This window comes from Balaenoptera ricei, chromosome 4, assembly GCF_028023285.1.
Source record: "Balaenoptera ricei isolate mBalRic1 chromosome 4, mBalRic1.hap2, whole genome shotgun sequence".
Taxonomy (NCBI): Eukaryota; Metazoa; Chordata; class Mammalia; order Artiodactyla; family Balaenopteridae; genus Balaenoptera; species Balaenoptera ricei.
This window is the reverse complement of record NC_082642.1, coordinates 2,596,358-2,611,330: the sequence shown is the minus strand read 5'-3', so window position 1 is coordinate 2,611,330 and position 14,973 is coordinate 2,596,358. Positions and strand designations below refer to the sequence as shown.

Genomic DNA, 14,973 nt, shown 5'->3' with positions numbered 1-14,973 from the left:
GTCTTTTAGTTAGAGCACTTAATCCATTTACATTTAAGGTAGTTATCGATATGTATGTTCCTATGACCATTTTCTTAATTGTTTTGGGTTTGTTATTGTAGGTGTTTTCCTTCTCTTGTGTTTCCTGCCTAGAGAAGTTCCTTTAGCATTTGTTGTAAAGCTGGTTTGGTGGTGCTGAATTCTCTTAGCTTTTGCTTGTCTGTAAAGGTTTTAATTTCTCCACCAAATCTGAATGAGATCCTTGCTGGCTAGAGTAATCTTGATTGTAGTTTTTTCCCTTTCATCACTTTAAATATGTCCTGCCACTCCCTCTGGTTTTCAGAGTTTCTGCTGAAAGATCAGCTGTTAACCTTATGGTGATTCCCTTGTATGTTATTTGTTGCTTTTACCTTGCTGCTTTTAATATTTTTTCTTTGTATTTAATTTTTGATAGTTTGATTAATATGTCCCTTGATGTGTTTCTCCTTTCATTTATCCTGTATGGCACTCTCTGTGCTTCCTGGACTTGATTGACTATTTCCTTTCCCATATTAGGGAAGTTTTCAACTATAGTCTCTTCAAATATTTTCTCAGTCCCTTTCTTTTTCTCTTCTTCTGGGACCCCTGTAGTTCGAATGTTAGTGCATTTAATATTGTTCCAGAGGTCTCTGAGACTGTCCTCAATTGTTTTCATTCTTTTGTCTTTATTCTGCTCTGCAGTAATTATTTCCACTATTTCATCTTCCAGGTCACTTATCTCTTCTTCTGCCTCAGTTATTCTGCTATTGATTCCTTCTAGAGAATTTTCAATTTCGTTTATTGTGTTGTTCATCATTGTTTGTTTGCTCTTTAGTTCTTCTAGGTCCTTGTTAAATGTTTCTTGTATTTTCTGCATTCTATTTCTAAGATTTTGGTTCATGTTTACTATCATTACTCTGAAATCTTTTTGAGGTAGACTGCCTGTTTCCTCTGTATTTGTTTGGTCTGGTGGGTTTTCACCTTGTTCATTCATCTGCTGTGTGTTTCTCTGTCTTCTCATCTTGCTTAACTTACTGTGTTTGGGGTTTCCTTTTTGCAGGCTGCATGTTTGTAGTTCCCATTCTGTTTGGTGTCTGCCCCCAGTGGGTAAGGTTGGTTCAGTGGGTTGTGGAGGGGAGTGGTGCCTGTGTTTTGGTGGATGAGGCTGGATATTGTCTTTCTGGTGGACAGGACTGTGTCCAATGATGTGTTTTGGGGTGTCTGTGACCTTATTATGATTTTAGGCAGCCTGTCTGCTAATGGGTGGAGTTGTGTTCCTGTCTTGCTAGTTGTTTGGCATGGGGTTTCCAACACTGGAGCTTGCTGGTCATTGAGTGCAGCTGGGTCTTAGCGTTGAGATGGAGGTCTCTGGGAGAGCTCTTGCCGATTGATATTACGTGTGGCCAGGAGTTCTACAGTGGTCCCATGTCCTGAACTCGGCTGTCCCACCTCAGAGGCTCAGGCCTAACACCCAGCCGGAGCACCAAGACGCTGTCAGCCACATGGCAAAAATGGTGCACTCATTCAACAATTCTTGCTAGTCTTTGGTCGTTGTCCTGGCAATGGCTATCTGTAGCACCATCGATGTACCCTTGGTCCTGGCTGTGGACCTTGCAGTGTCTCGTAAACTGGCTCTCATCCTTCAGCGTGATCTGGGAGCCCCTCAAGAACCCAGAGTTATACCCAAGGATGAGAGTGCCTTTGTAGAAGTCCAGGAATCCAGTAGAGTAGTTCCAGCATAATAGGCATATGGCCCTTTGCCTCTGGCTGGCAGCATGGCTTCCCGAAGTTCGTGCCTCCAGCTAGCTGGCCTGCTTGGTGTTTTTAATAAGAGGCAAAAAGAAATGGCCTCTTAGAAAACACTTTGGGCTTTTGTCTCCTCTTTTCCCTTGATAGCTAGAACAGCCATCAGCAGCTGCTGCTGGGAACCCGAAGAATTAGGCTGAGGAATGAGGGCCTGCTGGCTGCTGGCAGTGCCTGGTGGAGGAAAGAACCCTGAGAAGTTTTCCCCATGGTCCATGCTCCCTGCTCCTGGTCAGCCAGTTTCCTGAGGCCAGAGCCACAGGTCACACTCTTGTGAGCTGTGCTCAGACCCCTCATCTCCTGAAGAAGTACTTTTAATTCAACTTTATCTTGTTATTTTATTACCCTTTTCCAGCAGTGACGAACTTTGTACAGAATTATAAATCAAGGCTAAACGTCGCATGGATGCCACAGTACAAAGATTCATTTAGTGTGCATACAACCTTATGATCTACAAGGTGATTCATCACTTGTTATCCTGTCTTCCCACTGAGGGATTGGATGATGCACACTAATGTACGAAAGTCAATGCTGGGAGTCTAGCTTGCAACGTCTTGCATATTATCCTTCTCAGTTCTAACTGATTCTTAACCCACTGGCTGCAGGGAAGGCTGCCTTTTAGAATCAATTACCTAAATATGGTGAACTAATCTGGGAAAGTAGTGAAATATGAACTATGACTTGCCCTATCTCCCCTTTGTCTGTTGACAATTTGCCCAACACTACAGTTTAGATGTGACCAGATAAGAAAGACAGGAAAGTGCGTTCACATATGGTGTCCCATTCGATCCTCACAACATTCTGTATACGAGCAGGGAAGGTTTTGGTGTCACAAATGAGGCAGCTCTCTTGAGAAGAATTGATCATTTTCCACCTGTGTTCCTCCCTACATGCCTCTGTTTGTAATTATTTGTATATATGACCATCTCTGTCACCAGATTTGAAGGTACCTGGAGTGGGGACCATGTTCATATCCATCTTGTTTTCTGGGCATCTAGCATGATGCCTGGTGTATGAGTTGTTCATTTGCCCAGAAGAAGAAAGGTGAATGTAACACAAAAGATCTGTAAAGGAATTAGGATTTTTTTTTAAGGGAGAAAAACATTATTCTGGGTTTTGTTGCTCAGGGTGTTTGCTCTACCCAAGTCCAGGAAGGTGCTGTTTAGCATGACCTGGGTCACACAGTAAGTACCCAGTGACGTAGTTGGATCTAGGACTCAGGTCTCCTTTCACAGGACATTTCCCACTAAAACTTCCTATTTTTTTTTATACCATTGAATCTTTATTTTAAGGCATTCCATCTCTTTTTGTAGCTAGTCCAGCAAAAGGGAGAGTGAATTGTACCTGCATGTGGAATAAAAATAGATTACACATGCTTAAGTAGGAAGAATTGAAAAGCTTTGCTGTTGATTGTACTTTTGTTCCTGGGGATGTTGTCTAAAACCCTTTTGATGTGAAAGGAGATCGTGATGACAGCAAACATGTGACTAAAGTATTATACTGTAAGCTGGGCTGTGAGCACAGATAGACGGATGGGTTAGCTGGTCACTGGTGCACACAGATTTGTGATATTGTGTGTGGTCAGTGCAAAGGCCAAAGGTCTCAGCCTGAAGATTCAAGAGAAGGGGGAGACAGAGCTTAGATGAGCAGAATAGAGGGGATTGAGGAGGTAGCAGTCCCCACAATCAGCAGGACTTTGTGTTTCTCATGAGTTCATGCTCCTAACTAACAAAATGTAGCACGAAGTTGGCTCTATTAACAAACATCATAACTCCTCTACAGATTTATGTTGCATTCAGTTTTCCTCTTCTGAGCAATTGTTTTGGTATATTTAATGTTTTCACTTATGTTTAACTTTCCTTTTTGTTTTTTGGACAGGAAAGTAGGATTTATTGTGGGGTGTGAGTAAGGAGGGAACAGCGCTGAGATTCTTATGAATGCAGGGCCCACCATTTGTCCAAGGGGCCACTATTAGGAATGTATTTGATCCCTCAGTCATCTGGGATGAGCCCCTTTTCTGCCACCATGTCCTCAAATTCTCTTGCATTAAACTTAGTAAATCCCCACTTCTTGGAGATGTGGCTCTTCTGGCAGCCAGGGAATTTGAACTTGGCCCTGCGTAGGGCCTCAATCACATGCTCCTTGTTCTGCAGCTTGGTGTGGATGGACATGATGACTTGGCCGAAGTGGACCCTGGCCACTATGCTCTACGGCTTTCCAAAGGTACCCCACATACGTGTCTGGAGCCTAGTTTGGGGACAGCATGAGGTTAGGCATGAATGTCCCCTGGAAAGGCTTGTCTCCAAGGTCCCTTAGGACAACCCACATGAGCAAAAGGCTGCATACACTACCAAGGAGGCTGCTGTTTGTGGCCATTGCCCATGGGGCTCCCATAGGGAAAAGAGCATGGTTGGCTTAACTGGTTGCAGAGTAACATTACTTTTATATTTATGGTTTACTTGCCTTTTGTACTTCTGATCACTCCTTGTTTCAGTTTTCAAATGCAAATAATCAGTTCCCATTTCTGAATACCATTTCAAATCTTGTTGAAATGGGGACTTGTTTACTGTGTTCTTACACGCCCTTTCCTCCCCTCTGGATCACAGAGTGATTCCTTGAAGGGGAGTGAGGGATTTCTAGGTTGTGCAAAAGAAAGCCTATTGTGATGTTGGGAACTGAGGTGTGGGAATTGCCCGGCTTCTGGCTGGAGTTTACCTCCCTCCCTCATTTCTTCCCATATGCAGATGTTCAGTGACATGTGTTATAATAAGAGAAAGGGAAATGGCCTTACTGAAATAGAGGTAATGGGCCAAGATAAATTGTAGAAATCATGAGAAAGTGTACTATGGCAAATAACATGCTGGGCTTGACTTTTAAGTGTAGTATGAGAATCATTCTCTGTGTTATGCTATGGGAAAAAATAGAAATGAGGTGGCACATTAGTTCCTGCCTTGTGGTCCTGTGGCCTGTGGAGGCCACACTCAGGTTCTAGTACAGACAAAGGCCCTGGAGGTTTTAGCCATCCACAGGCAAAGCGAGCAAAGTGTACATTTGAAAACAAATAGTAATGTAATGTAGGGACCTGTAAAGAAATGGTGTGGTAGAACTAGAAGGATAGTAACAGAGTAAGACTGCAAAGTAACAGGTAACCCCCAAAGAAATAATGTCAATATATTATTTTTATCATTGCACTAGGAAAATTTTAAATTATGTGTATATAAGTAGGCAATAACATGAGATATTTTAAAACAACCCTAATTAATGAAATTCGGTGAGATCTCTGTACTACTTACATAGTTTTAAATCTGTTACAAGGCTTTCAGATCTCACCTATTAGCTGTTTGCACAAAGTTTCTTTGCTTTTGTGGTAACTGCACTATTGCGCAGACAACCTTTCCAACTAAATGAATAGTTGAAATTGGTAGACAGAATGTGTTCAGTGAATAAACTGGTCGATAATTTTTGTGGCAACATCTTTATTCCATACAGGCTTCTCTCTTCCCAATAAAGTCCTTCTAGAAGATTCGGCTTTTTGAGTAACTTCTTATAAAGACTTCTAAGGATTATTATGAACCAGTTTCTGTTTGAAGTGGTTTAGTTTGGCAGAACGTTTGGGAGTCATCAGGACGGACACTGCGTGGCTGTGCCGGGCTGTGCCTGCAGGGCACAGGCAGTCCAGGACCCTACTCTGACCGCAAGAGAGCAAAGAGTCCTTGGGACCCAAGGGATGTGCCCATCCAGCTGCTCCCCCTTTCTGGACCATCTTCCCTGCGTACCCAGAATTCCCTGCCCAAAGGGCCTGTACAGCCTCTTCTATGGATCTCTTCCCTGGACGGTGTGGATGTACGGGCTGGGATATCCACCTGGGCTGGGATGTCTGCAGCGGGTGGCATATGAGGTTTTTTACAGGGACCAAAGGAGTAGGGGATGGAAAAGTAGGGAGCTTTCAACAAAGATTAGGCACAAGCCTGTCCCTGACTTATACCTACTAAAAGGCAGTGGCAATGTAATCATTGTTACAATCAAATCACTTCTGCAAATTTCTGAAATGCCCTCTAGGAAGTAATAGTACTACTGTTCTAAGTGAGAAGGTTGGCATTCTTTTCTAACAGATAAACTTCCTCTGAAAATGACATCAAACAAACCCCAGGGATGCTTTGTGCTATGACAACATCAATAGAATAAAAGTGTCTAATTTTCAAAGGTGCTTACTTTGAAGAAAAACTCATTGAAATGTGTCAGATCTGGTATGTTTGATAAAAACAAACAGCCAGTTTTAAACCAAATAGGTTTTTGACCGAAAGGAAAAAAAAGTCAGTGCAGATTGGGATTATTTATGAAATTTTTATCATGTAAAGTGGTGTGGTACGATGTATTCGGCCAAGAGTCAGGAAAACTGTACTCTGGTTCCAGTCCAAGGTTTTTGCACAAGCCATGTTCTGTCAGTTAGGTATGTGACGTAACATAATCATCAAATCAAAGATACCATCAATTGTAAGATGCAGCATTAATTTGTGTACCATTAAGAAAGAGACCCATTGCCTATGGTAATTTTGACTATTGACTGTAAGAAGCATTCTAATTGAGATGTAAAAATATTAAAAAGTATATCTTAAATCTCTAATATACAATAAATCTTATTCATCTAAACATTCTTCACATTCTTGCAGAGTACCTACCACATCTAGTCATTCATGCATTCAATAAATAAATATAAATTTAGTGTCTATTTCAGGCAATACAGCATGCATGTATCAACATGTATTGAATAATGGAATTTTAAAAGTACATACACTTACCTTTCATAACATCAGCACGCACATGAAGCTGGAGATGCTGGTGAGAAATCAGCTCAAGACAGTGGCGAGATTGTCCTCTTTTGAGAACAGCAAAATCACCAAAAACTTGATCTCTAATGTGGACATTTGCTCTGTAGAAATTTATACTGGTAAACGGAAGGCAGGTAAACAAGAATTCCCAGATCAGTTTCTTAGTAATCAAGGTGCCCTGATTACTTTTTCCACATTTCTATGAAAATCTTGTTGAAAGAAGAACTTCTTAATTCCGAGACTCTAATGAAAGTGCTCCTTCATCTGTCATTTCTTTTCCAATAGGAATAAGGCAAGGAATGAGTGTTCTATGAAACACTTTTATACTATATCATATAAAACAATTTTACATGACTTATTATCATGCTACATTGTTAAATTGATTTTTATACACTTAAATCTTTATATTATCCATTTGTATCTAATAGTAGCCCAAGACATAAATAAGCCCGTAAAGCAACATTTTGTAAAGAGTGATACTTCCCTAGTGAGCTCACTCTCAGAGTCAGAATCTTAAGTTCACCAGACAAGTGACAAATAAGGTTCATTCAGCCCCAGTATCTTCATCTAGAGATGTTGCACTGGGACCTTAGGAAGATGAAAAAAGAATGAGTTGAAAATGCTTGGACCTACTTTGTGTAATCGAAACCATATGCAGTGATTTTAAGCCTCATTATATACAACAAACACTGATGTTCTGTCCCTCTTCAAGAAGGAACTGGCAAAACCCCTTAGAGAACAGTTTCTATTCTTGTTCTGTTTGAATTTTGCTTCTTGAGCTGTTCTTGCCACTTGGGATATTTGACTATTTCTAAATGGCCTTTGCTTTTAGTCTTTGTTCAAAGTTTGTTTTAAGCACAATATCCTAATCAACCTCATTTCCAAAGAGGCCCCTTTTCCCTTGACTGCTGCAGGCTGCTTATCCCGAGAATGGCTTCTCCCTGGGTTCACAAGGCCCCAGCTTTCTGTATCTCTTGGATCTGAGCACACTGTGTTTTCTGATCAGCTAAGTCTCTTATCCAAACTGGGGTAAAGAGAGGAATTCCACATACTGCTTTCTGGGGGTGAACTGAACAAAACATGCCTGCGAGGACACTTCCTGAGGCATGATTCAAAGGTTATTGCACACTATCTGCTCAGAGTTTCTATGCTTACCCAATTATGTTGTCCTTACCTTTGTGTGATCTACCTGAGAAAAAAAATATCATTGGTTAAATATGTTGTTTAGGGCCATTTGTATCAAATCTGAGCATCAGATCATAGTCAGAAACTTAACACACACAAACATATACACACACTTAAATCAGTTTCCACTTATATCATTTTGACCTATGATACCCTTTCCAGAAACATCATTGTAAGAGTAAGAATGGTCTATATTGGTTTCTCCCCCCTATAAATGTCATTGAATCATAGCTTTCCTGAGGAATCCTAATACATATGTCTATATTTTAGATATAAATTTCTCCCCAGTGGTCCTTTGGCTATGGAGAAATCAGCACAGGCTATATAAAGCAGAGTGCTTGAAAGAGTCTCCTTGAGGGAAATGAGATAGCAAGAAGGAAAGAGATTTGTACTTTTCATTTAGTGGCAATACTTATTTTATGCAATTTTATATCATTAGGCCCATTAAAGGACAAGAATGTGAAATATGTCCTCCCTGAAGACAGTTCTTTGTGTTTGCATAACATTTTCCGCTTTGAATACACCAATCACGAGGAAGAGTCCAGTGTGTATGCACTCCAGTGCTCTGAGCACTTATTTCAAGGGCTCTCCATTCCCCACCACCACCCGACTCACCAGAGAGCTGAAAATGTGCAGAGCCTGCAATCTTTAAGTACATAACCAATTGTTCTCTTTGGACAGTCTGTTTCTGAAAATTCCCTTTGAAATCAATGACAAAAAAGCCCAGCCTATGGTGGATTCCATCTTGTAAGCTTCCCTCACAAACCACAGACCCTAATCTTTGTATTTATTCAATTCGACCAAGTCGCCAGAGATGTGGGGGAGTAGAATGTATTTGGGAATGTGAGTGTGTGCCAGGCAAGGAGGTTCTTTAATAAGAAATGTTATCACAAACACTTTTAAAATGCTTTTCAGCTCAACCTGGACACAGAAGACTGGGTTTTGTATTTCTTGGCAATATGCCCAGTACATAGAATTAAAAAAAAAAAAATATATATATATATGATTCAAAGATATTTTGAGAAAAATCCTTGAACTAGGAAAAAGATGAATATTTGGATTCACACATAAACCTGGTGATTTTCTTGGTATGTGCATTCATCAGAAGCTGTGAGCAAACACACTCTAATTCCCTCTGGTGGGGTGTAACAGGCAGAGGGACAGTGGAGTTTCATAACAATTTTTAAGCATTGCCCTATTGTATACTTCAAATGACATTCTTTAAAGGGGAATTAAGAATGGTGACATGGTTGGTCACATATCTAGGCCAGTGGTCAGTGGCAAGTGGTCACTGAGGGAAGATAGAGGCCTTTCTAGGTAAACTGACGCAGTCATCATGAAGTCACATAGGAAGGTAAGACTGGGAGATAAGACTCTCTGGCCAAAGGACTAAGGTGAGATTTGGAAAGTCCTCTGGGTGATATCAGAGGCTGGGAAGACTCTCTGAGCCTGGGCTTTACCAGCCATAGAAAGAGCTAAGGGCATCTGATGCTTTTCAAGATAGAGTGGTTCCAACCTGTCTTTGTAGCCCCACACGACTTCATCGACACCTCTGGATGTAAAGTTTTGGGCTGGGAAAATATATGGAGGGCTCATCAAAAGCACCTGACAAGAGTTGTCTAGCAAAGAATCCTTCTCTGAAGGGAAAGAAAAGCCTGGAAGAAGGTCTGAATGTCAGATGCCTCAACCCACTGTTGTCAACTTCTGAGAGGGGTAAGGGACCTGGTTACAAAACCCTGCCATGAAATTTGTCCAGTAGAAATGGACTCAGCACTTTTCTCATAGCGCATCTATGATGTCTTAAGAAGTGCACCCCTGGTTTCACTGTTGGGAGGCAACAGAACTGTTATCAAGATGGCTGATGAGTTGGCCAAAGTGTTTCTGAGATGAAAGAATGATGGGGGACATGGCAAGGCAATGGGAAGAGGAGGAGAAAAAAGGAAGAAAAAATTTACTTCTGGAAGGAGGACTCTTCTTAGTTTTAAACAATTAATTAAAAATGTTAAATGCACTAGAAATGGGTGATGAACTATTTGGGTAATAAGAACAATTATCATACTGTGGTGGTAAGAAAAAAAATGGCATAGTCCATCTGGGTTTTATTTCCAGCATGACCATCAAATGTCTGTGAGATTCTGTCTCTTAACTTCACTAGGGACCTCAGTTTCTCCACCTTTAAATGAGAGCATTAACTCCAGTCTCCTCCAGCATTAACAGTCTATGTAACTGACAGAAGTGCCACAAGGTGTAAGTGATGGTTAATTTTATGTGTCATCTTGATGGGCCAAAAAATGCCCACATATTTGTTTAAACATTGTTTCTGGGTTTGTCTGTGAGTGTGTTTCAAGAAGAGATTAGCATTTGAATCAGTAGACTGAGTAAAGCCCTCCTCAAAGTGAGTGGACAGCATTCAGTCATTTGAGGGCTTGAATAGATCCAAAAGGCAGAGAAAGGGAGAATTTGCTTTCTGCTTGGCTGCTTGAATTGAGACATTGGTCTTCTCCTGTCCTCAGACTAGGACTTACATCATGAGCTCTCCTGGTCCTTGGGCCTTTGGACTTGGATCTATAGCACCAGTTGATCTATAGCACCAGTTGTCCTGGGTCCCCAGCTTTCAGATGACAGATTGTAGAACTTCTCAGCCTTCATAATCACATGAACCAATTCTTTATAATAAATCTCTTTATATGTAAATGTATATATACACATATATATGTATATATTCTCTCTCCCTCTCTCTCTGGATACACACACACACGTCTCTTATTGGTTCTGTTTCTCTGGAGAACCTAACACCTTGTGCATTTGGGAACAAAGATACTGCTCAAGTCTAGAGTTCTTGTCTCTAATTCACTTAACATAATTTTAAGGACTAAATACTTGGTATTTTCTATCTTTGCTCCCTTCAAGTAATAATTAATTTTTAATGGATTGTTCCCAGGTAAGAATTAGAAACATTATGTAGCTGACAGTGTACTACATGCAGGGCTTATAAGGGGGAGCTGCTTTTTGCAGCTAGTTCCTTGATGAGAATTCAGCAGGAGGAGCTCTTTAGCTGTGCAAACAGCTGTCAGGGGGGTAACTCGTCAGCAGGATCTATGGCACTCAAGAGAATAAAATTTTTCCCGCAGTGACCTGCCTCATAAGAAATGGATGGACCCTTCCCTGATAGCCTGATCGTTTCAGCATATAGTCAAAGTATCAACATATAGTCAAGGAAATCAGGAACCCGCATATCTGTCAAATCCCTCTGTAGGTCGTGTACAGATGGCTAACTGCCCCTAAATGTAAGGTGTGGGTAAGGTCCAGAGGGCTGGAATAGCTGATTATTTAGCAAACGTGGTTGCTTCCGCTGGCTCTCTGGGTCTCACAGCTCAGTGAGAGCAGAAGGCATGGAGCCACTGATGCAGGCATGTAAAGAGGCAGTGGGAAGCCACGTGGCTTGGGCTGCCAATGAGGGGGATCTTCAGTGAACTCTCATTTCTAGACGATGTGCCAGCTTCTAGCTAACTCTGTCAGGTGCTAGTGGAATCCTTCAGGGCAACATGATGATTCTCTGGCTGTCATGTGATTTATTTATTTTTTACTTACCTATTTATTTGTTTGATGGAGAATGCCAGGGCTTAGAGTGGTCTCAGTCAAATAATCAGTTTGCTCATGAGGCTTCTGATCTTTTGCAGTGGGTTTAGATTTATATCGTGAAGGGCTGTCATTAAAGGAAAACAGGGATGCTTTGCGCTTTTGAGGCCCACTTGTCTCCTATTTTCATGCTTCTTTCTCTGTCAGGCTGTCCCCGTTCCTCTGGGTGTGGTGTCCCTGCGGTCCCACTGCCTCCTTCACATCCTCCAAATCAGCTTTCAGCTCCTCCATGGGTACTTTGGAAGCTATATGATGACTTCATCTCCATTGCGTGTGGTAATGACTTGTTTTATTTCTCCAGGGGCATCTGTATTCAAATAGGGAAAACTAATTATATATTTTATTATATACATAATTATATATAACAAGGAGAATTCAGGCAAAAGTCCAGGGGTACATTGAGGAGTTCTTATACAGTGGGGCTCATACTGCATTCTTCATATCTCATGATGTGAGGGTTTTAACCCCCAGTCAGACGTAGCTGGTCCTGCCTTACTCTACCCAGACATTTTGTAGAATTGCCTGGGAAACAGCCAATGCAAATTTGAACTTATGTTTCTTAAATTTTTGGGTGATGGATCTTTTTGAGAGTTTGTTAAAAGCCATGGACCCTATCCCCAGTTAACTGTACATATTCACATGTATCCAAATTTTGTATAAAATTTTAGGAGGGTCATCAGACTTCCTAAAGCTCAACCTAAAGCTCAACCCTGGGATTCCAGGGTTAGAGAAGGATTAGTATTTGGAGTAAGCAGACCTGGATTTGAGGTTCCACTGTGATCTTGGGCAGGTTCCTCGTGTTTCCTGTGGACTATGTCAAAATCTCAGGTTTTACCAGTGGTTCTCAACTAGGGACAGTGCTGCAGGCATATTTTACCCCTCACACCATCCAGGACATATCTGAGTCTGGGGGACAGGCAAATGTTATTTTGAAAGATATCCACAAGTGAGCTGATATGCCCCCAAGGGTTTGAGAACCACAGGGCAAGGAGACCTCTAAGATGGCCTCTGGCTACAGTGTTCTACGACTCTGAGGTTTCACTCCAGAAATTCCACTGCACAAAGTCAGAGGCTAGTCCGCCAAGAGCTAGTGGAGAGAAGAAGAGCGGTAGCGGAACAGAGAAGGCCAGAAGCTGCGCTTTCCCTTTCTTACAACTTTGCCCCACTGTTCATGGAGGAAGGTGGTGGGAAGGGAGCAGAGCCCTTCTAGAATTCTCTTTTCCTTGAAAGCCCATTGAATTGAGGATTTATCTATTTATCTATTTAATCCTCTTGAGAGGATACAGAATCTAACATATCTTTATTTTTTGAAAGCCTATGTACTTGGCATATTATAGATACAGAATAAATGTTGTTTGGATGTAATAAGTTTATTTCTCATTAGTTACTTTTTAAAGCAGATAATGTGATGAATTCCTGCTGTCCCATTCTGGTTGACACATTATCTAAGGTTTTATTTTACAGAAGTCATTGAAATAGATATTAATTTAGTGATTAATTGAAATTCAAGGAATATTTACTAAACTCTTATTATGTGCTTGACACAGTAGAGTTTTCAATATAGTGGAGATTTGAGAAGAGAGTTAATAGTCTTGTGCTAATACCAAAACCCATATGTAAGTACTAACTATTGAAAAAAATTATTGTCCATTTATGCTTTTCCTCTGTATTCCAGAAAGGGATGTATAAACCTTAGAAAACAAAAGATAAATTTTTCTAATATCCTTTGTTATTCCCTGGTTTGGACCCCTCTGGAGTTTTTCTGTCTGAATGCTCTTGTGGCTTCATGCTGAGGGGCCCAGTCACATATCAGTGTTTTAGGCTGAGGGAACAACCCATTTTGTCATATAACTGAGCCAGTGTCACCAAGAGCTTCATCTCTCTGTCCACCATTGCATGAAATAACTCTATCATGTAGAGTTCTGGCTGCTAAAAGAGGGCGGTAACCACAGACACCAAAGCTATCAGTAGAAGAGATTAAAAGTGATGAGATTACATATTGTGGTGTCAGTGCTCTAGCTCAAAACCAGTTTCATTTGGGAGAAGATTAAATTCCTTCAAATACTAGAGTCCTCCCTTAGAAACTATAATTGCATGTAATAAAAGACTTCTTTTCCCTCATGATAGTAGTTGTATTTTTGATGTAAATCCTCCCGGTAAAAGTAATAATAATAAAAGTGCTACTTATTGGATATCCTCTAATGTGGTAGGCTCTGCATTAGACACTTCAATATTGACTTATTATATTACTTGACATATATTGACTATAGACTGTTTCAGGCGCCCAAGTCATCAGCCTTATTAGCTTGGAACTATTATTATCATCATCCTCCTTTTATAGTTGAGAAAATTTAGGCTTAGAGCGATTGAGTAATTTGTCACAGGTCACTTAGCTGATAATGGTGGAAAGCTGGGACTCCAACCAGGTTCTCTAATCTTATTTCTAATTCACTCCTCACAGCAATCCTATAAAACAGTTATGGACATTTCCATCCTACAGGGAAGGAAGCAGAGGTGGAGAGGTGAGCTACTCTAATAATGGTTATATAGCCAGTAAATGGCAGAGCCAGGTGTGGAACCAGGTTAGTCTGACTCATAAACCAATGCTTGTTTCACTCTGCTACACTGACTAGCCATGGACTTATAGCATGTTACAGTGTAAAAAGGGAAAAACTTACCTATCTACACTTTTAAAATAATAGACATTTATTTTGGTTTGCCTAATAACTTTCTTTCCTTGGATATTCAGTGTCAGAGGAAAATGCTTGGTACTTGCAGAGTTTCTAGAAAATGTATGACATTTTTGTTACTGCTTACAATGATTTATCTTGTTCCTTTTTTTTTTGGAATACAGAAATATTTAAATGAATTATTCTGCAATAAAATTCTTTTTACTACAATCCAGTATGTGGTTTTTGAATACTTACCACTTGCAAGGCTCTGAGTTAGGCACAATGATGCCTTAGAGATGAATAAAAAGTAGTCTATTGTGGGGGACGAGGCAGAATCCCAGATACCACACAGAAGGACAAATAAGCAAATAAATAAGCAAATAAGCAGTAACAGAAGGTCATACAAGTCCCAAGGAGAGAGAACAGAAAATGTCACGTGGAGAATTTGAAAACAGATGTGGACCGTGAAGGGTGGTACATTAGTTTGCTAGGCAGCCACAACAAGGTACCAACAACAGAAAAGAACAGCAAAAGTTTATTTTCTCACAGTCCTGGAGGCTAAAAGTCCAAGAGCAAGGTGTTGGCAGGTTTGGTTTCTTTGGCAGCCTCTTTCTTTGACTTAGAGACACCTTCTTGCTGTGTCCTCACAGGGTTGTCCCTAGGTCTGCATCATAATCTCCTCTTCTTTTAAGGACATTAGTAATATTGGATGAGGGCCCACCCATATGACCTCATTTTATCTTAACTACCTCTTTAAAGGCCGGATCTTCAAATAGTGTCACATTCTGAAGTACTCAGTGTTAGGACTTCAACATATGAATTTGGGGAAGACACCATTCAACCTATAA

General features: G+C 40.7%; 1 protein-coding gene and 1 non-coding gene across 3 annotated transcripts in view; one reads left to right on the top strand and one right to left on the bottom strand.

The window, feature by feature from the left end:
• KCNAB1 (potassium voltage-gated channel subfamily A regulatory beta subunit 1) overlaps nt 1–14,973 on the top strand; it is a 408,264-nt gene that overhangs the window by 41,417 nt on the left and 351,874 nt on the right. The window lies entirely within an intron of this gene.
• LOC132365607 (small nucleolar RNA SNORA70) lies at nt 4,095–4,229 on the bottom strand. The gene has a single exon (XR_009503137.1). It is a non-coding gene; the product is annotated as a small nucleolar RNA SNORA70 (small nucleolar RNA).